Below are 6,000 nucleotides of genomic sequence, written 5' to 3'. Positions count from 1 at the left end.
TTTTTTTTTTAATGTCAAAGCAAATGAGTGTAATCTAACCGTTCCTTGTTTTGTAACAGAGTGGTTTCTGGGTCAGCAGCATTGCTCAATGTGGTGGAACGCCGGGTTCTTTTAACTGTTTGCATCTGCATTCTGCCCTGCTGACTGAGTCGCAGGGGCAAGCAACCCCAGTGTTCCAGAGCAGCTTTGACGAACGAAAGAGCATCACTAGACACCTCTGAGATATGCACAGTCACATTAACCAGATGCTTCTTCCCAGCCTGCTTCACTCATCCTGGAACTGTGGTACTTGAATTAATAAGTAACAGATATGGACCTGCTACAAGATTCTGTAGCATATCCCACAGGCTCAGATAACACATGTAGTGCATGTGTTTTCTGAGCCTGTGCCTGAGCATGGTAAAAGTTTTAGGCACCCCTCAGCAGCAACAGGAGCTGTGACTTTATTGAGGAAGTATTTTTCAAGATGTAAAATTTCCCAAGTTGTTGTTGTTGTTGAAGCCCTCCTTCCTCTCCATTAAGTTCCATTAGCTCTACCCACCTGGTTATCTGTTTACTGCCCTCCAAATCTGAGAATATTCCATACCATTGTGTTACCATGGGGCATTTGGAGGGGGTGGCCCCCTTAATTTTCTTCTCTCTTCAGGTTTCTATGATACCTACATATCTGTGAGGTTCCCAAGCCTGCTGGTTCTAGCTAAAAAGAACACTGAGCTATCGCTTTAAATTGCCTCCCCACACCTGCGCAGAGGCCATTTAAAGGCTTAGACAGGCAGCCTGGTGTCATTTTGTTGTGAGTGGTCCAGTCACCACCTCCCCACCACTGACAGCTATGCAGTCTAACTACTTCCACCAGGAGCAGTTCAAAGGTGCCTCCACACCTCTTCACCTTAAAAGTAGTGGCCAAGAGCCAGCGTGGTGTAGTGGCTAGAGTGCGGGACTAGGACCGAGGAGACCCGAGTTCAAATCCTCATTCAGCCATGAGACTAGCTGGGTGACTCTGGGCCAGTCACCTCTCTCTCAGCCTGACCTACCTTCACAGGGTTGTTGTGAGGAGGAAGCTAAGTATGTAGTACACCACTCTGGGCTCCTTGGAGGAAGAGCAGGATATAAAATGTAAAATAAAACACCAAAAAATGGCAGCAGTGGGGTGACGGTGCCAGACAGTCAGGCTGTCATCGCCACTGCCTCGCTGCCAGCTCTGCAGGCACCTCCACACCTCTTCCTTGTCAAAAGGGAATGGTGTCGGGTCACTGCCTTCCTCCACAACCCCAGGTGCAGGCTCTGCACATTAAAATTAATGCAGCCCAAGCATTCACACAACCCTGTACCTAGGTAAAAGGGTGCCCTCACACACATTTATCCAAATAAACATGAGGTTAAAATCCCAGGATACCCAGGAAAGCAGCGCCAGGGTCAGCCTAGGTAGGGCTCCTCATTTGAAGAGCTTCATTGTCTAGCAGCAGTTTTCTGTGGTTTCAGACTGAGGACTTTGCCATGCCATGCCCTGCTGCCAGAGAACTTGCAACTGGGAGTGCCCAGGATTTTGGAGCCAATACAAAAAGCCACACACACACACACATCAAATTTTTTATTGTAAATTATTTTTTCCTATGTAAACTGCTTCGAGAACTTCTGTTGAAAAGTGGTGTAGTAGTAGTAGTAGTGATACAAAAATGTTTTTTGAAGCACATTGGGGGAAATTCAAGAATGCTTGAAGGATTTCAAGAGAGGGAACAAAACAGATTTCCGGGGGTGGGAGAAAAATTGCCATAAAAAATTGAGCCTTGATGGTGACAAGGTAGATGATAAATGTCATTTTTATTTTACAGTGCACTCTGCAGTTGTTTAGAGGGTATAGCCGCAGCAGTGAAAGCACTAGGCCTGCTCCCAGAAGGATGTTCCATGTGGCTGCCATTTCCCACTTCGCCCCCGCCCCATCCCCAGAATGTTCCAGGAATGGTACAATTAATGCAGAGGCAGAGAAGGCATCTGCATACAGCGGCAAAATCTGAGGAGCAGTGAAAAACAGAAGCTGTGGGGAGGTGGCGAGAGGAAATTTTTCTCCTTTTACTTTATTTTTTTTTTAAAGCCACGGCGGCAGCAGTAGCTGTAGGGAAGGGGTGAGAGGAAAGTTCCCCCCTTTAATTTTGTTTAAAGCCATGGTGGCAACCGAGCAAGGGGAAGGTTGCCCCCTAAAGATTGCTGGTGGCGGGAATTGGATGGGCCACGGTGGTGGCGGCGGCTGTCTACAGCGAGGGGTGACGAGGAGGGGAGAGTCACAGGGCCCATTTCTGTAACCTCTAAGCCCACTGTGCCGGTGGCAGTGGCAAGTTCCTTCCTCTTCCCCTCCTGCCAGGTGACTGCACGGCTGTTAGATGCTGCAGAATACCAGAAATGGCCTGCAGACAGAGCCCAGAGGCCATGCAGTCATCTGGCAGGAGGGAAGGAAGAAGGAACTTGCCACAGCACTGCCTGAACAGTGGGCTTAGAGGTTAAAAGGGGGGCACTGTGACTCTCCCCTCCTCACCCCTTCATCCCCCCCCCTGCAGCCAGCTGCCGCCACTGTCACACCCCATCTGATTCCTGTCAGCAATCTATAGGGGGCAAGGGGGAACTTTCGCCTCACCAGGTCACACACACCCCCACAGCTATGGCCACCACAGCTTTTTTTAAAAAATAAGTAAAAGGAGGGAACTTTCCTCTCTCCACCCCTCCCCAGATCCTATGGATGGCAAAAAAGTTAATCCACCCCTGGATACATCAGGTTGTAGTGTCAATTCTGAGAGGACGTGCAAGGACAAAATGGCAGCTGGACAGAGCCGCCAGGAAAAGAGCTCTGCTGCCACCCACAGAGAATAGCATAAGATAGTATTTTTTAAAGGGGGCGGGAAGCCCTGTCAGCTAGCCAATGATATGCTCTCTCACAAAATTTCAAGAATTTTGTGCCCCCATTTTTCCACCTGAATATGGGGCACATTTGAATCAGTTCCAATCATGAGCGCTACTAAAGCATAATATTTTAAAAAGCTGTACTCACATACAACTGTTGAAGTGGGGGCTGAAATCCTGCTTGCCTCTGGCATGTCATCCATTCCCCCACACTCCCCCTCCCTGGCTGCTCATAGTTACCATGGTCATTTGAAGAGGCAGCCACCATTAGCATGATGGTGGCTGCTTCTATGATTAGCAGCCTAGCACACCCCAGGGGCTTCTACATACAGCAGGTTTTATTGCGAGTTTACGGGAAGGCTTTACTGAGAACTCGAAATTGTCCTTAAAAACTGCCACAAATAGTGGTGGTTTTTTTACCCCAGATATAAATTAGGCTACACTCTAACACACAGTGAAAAACCTGAATTGTGTGTGTACTGCTGCCCAATAACTCGCAGGGACTTCAGGGTAAATCGATATGTGAATGCACCCCCTCCAATCCGGAGGAGATGCGAGGTAAAGGGCTTCAAAAGCCCCGTGTGAAAAGTTTCCAGGCTGCTGATCACAGAATAGGCCCCATCACGCAGAATGGCCCCCATTACTCTTCAGACAACCATGGTAACCATGCACAACCCTCTGCCTTCTGGAGGGAAGAAGTGGCTGACAAATTTGCCCCCGGATTTTTGTCACCTCTTAGTATGTAGTGCAGAAAATGAGGGGAGGATTTTGGGTCAGCTATAAACTGAATCTATTTTTTACCACTTACTTGTGGACTATCCAGATTAGAGCAACAAAATGCTTCCGTTCAGGCAAATCGCATTCAGAACATAAATAGCAAAGCACCCAGCAGGTGGAGCAATCTCGCGAAAACGAACCACCGAAAAAACAGCAAGCTTTTTATGCCGGACATACGTTTTATCAATAAATCGCAGCGTTTAAATCTGAAACAAGGCATCAGAATGTGAATGGCACCCTGCTATCAGCATAGGGGCGACGGTGTCTCAACACAAGAAGTGTGGAAGCACACTTCAGAGATACACCGTGACCCCATTGCAGAGTCTAATCTGGAAAGCGCCTTGCAAGTTCAGGAGGTAGTTGCATCCCAGCACAAGCCTAATGCATGTTTACTCTGAAATAGGTCTATTATTTATTATTTATTTATTTATTCATTCATTCATTCAATCAATTTCTATACTGCCCTTCCAAAAATGGCTCAGGTGGTTTACACAGAGAAATAATAAATAAATAATATGGATCCCTGTCCCCAAAGGGCTCACAATCTAAAAGAAACATAAGATAGACACCAGCAACAGTCACTGGAGGTACTGTGCTGGTGGTGAATAGGGCCAGTTACTCTCTCCCTGCTAAATAAAGAGAATCACCACATTAAAAGATGCCTCTTTGCCAAGTTAGAGTTTACTCCCAGGTAAGTGTACATAGGACTTCAGTCATCATCTAGTTTCCTCTGAGATTACTCTCATAGGGTTAAACTGTACAGAAGATACATATATGGCTCTGTTGGTATTATCTTTATTTAAAGGCAACTGCGGAGGGCAAGTCCAATTTTGAAAGGAAAAACCGCACTGGGAATGGGTGATTAACCCTTTTCCCCATGCCATTTCCCCCATCTAAATTGTACACCCCAGCCCAAGCTATTTGTCCCACTGAGTAAAAGCATATGATTCTGCAAAATAAGAGGGGTTCTGGAACTTTGTTTAATTAACTTATATATGGCTTCTCTTGGAGCAGAATTTGTATTGCCTAGCCTTACAATTTTAATTATGGTGTGGTTTTGAAATGACTTGAAGTTGCATTTCGATTCTACCCTTCCTCCAAGTAGCCAAGGATGGTGTACATGGTGTCCCCCTGTCCACGTTTTTCCTCAAAACAATCCAGTGAACTAGCTTGTTGATTTTGCAGAGTGCACAGCCTTGGTTAAGCCACCCTTCTATGCACATTTCCAAGCAAACAGATGAAAGTAAGTTACCATGAAATTTGTAGGAAAATCAGCATAAAACAAATACACAATATCCTAGCATTTCCACAGACCACAAGTGTGTACATGAAACATTCTTTTTCTCACATGGCTAATTAAAACAATCAGACCCAGGAAAAGGTTGCCTTTCACAAGGAAAACTGTTTGTAAGCTTTTTTCTCCCTGAATCCTGAAGAGCACTTTTTACCCCAATCTGGCCAAATATATTTGGCTATTAAAACAAAATCGTCATAGGTTTGTATTTAACACTATGCCAGTTGTACGTCACTAACCATGAGCTCAATTTTCCCATTGGTGTCTAAGGCTGCCTCTCATTGATAACATATGCAACCATTTTAGCACAGGGTCATTAATTGCTTGGTCTAAATTAATGAGAAACAGACACAAGGAAGTGAGCTTAAATGGGTACAAGCAAAACTTGTTACATGGAATTTCTTTGCAGAGGGATCTTAAGGGCATTGTTCACTTCAAAAGCTGTCTGTGGTCATCATGTTTGTTGTATTTATATCATACTTCATCTTAAGTTCTTGCACAGCTTACAAAATATTTTATATTTTAAAAAATCACAAAGAAATAGCATTTTCCTAAGTATTCTATGGATGCCTTCATATGCCCTATGTGTAGGTGAAGAATGGCGATTTAGTGCCCAAATAGCAGAGCAAAACCAATTTGTTGAGAAAGCAGCAAAGCAAGAGGTCTTGAGACAGTTCTTTACGACTGAAATAAAACAAGGATATATTTAAAGAAAAGGTTACAGACAAATGTGAAAAAGCCTGCAGCTTATTTCAGCTGTAGCTCATGGCTGAAGAGGGAGACAAAAATGGATACTAACACTGGAAGAACAAAGAGGGGAGGAGTCCAGCACTTTTATCCATGAACCTAACCCCCCACCCCCAGTGGTCACAATGAGACATTGCAGCTGAGAGCTGATGCTGCTAAGCAGAGGTGTGAATGAATCCATTTTTATTTGATTTGTGCCCAAAATCCAATCACCCCTGATTTGTTTTGTGTCCAAATCTGTCCCCCCCGAATCACCACAAATTTGATTTGGATTTTACTCAATTTGATTC

This window comes from Hemicordylus capensis, chromosome 2 (genome assembly GCF_027244095.1).
Source record: "Hemicordylus capensis ecotype Gifberg chromosome 2, rHemCap1.1.pri, whole genome shotgun sequence".
In the NCBI taxonomy this organism is placed as follows: domain Eukaryota; kingdom Metazoa; phylum Chordata; class Lepidosauria; order Squamata; family Cordylidae; genus Hemicordylus; species Hemicordylus capensis.
Note: the sequence above shows the minus strand (reverse complement) of the source record.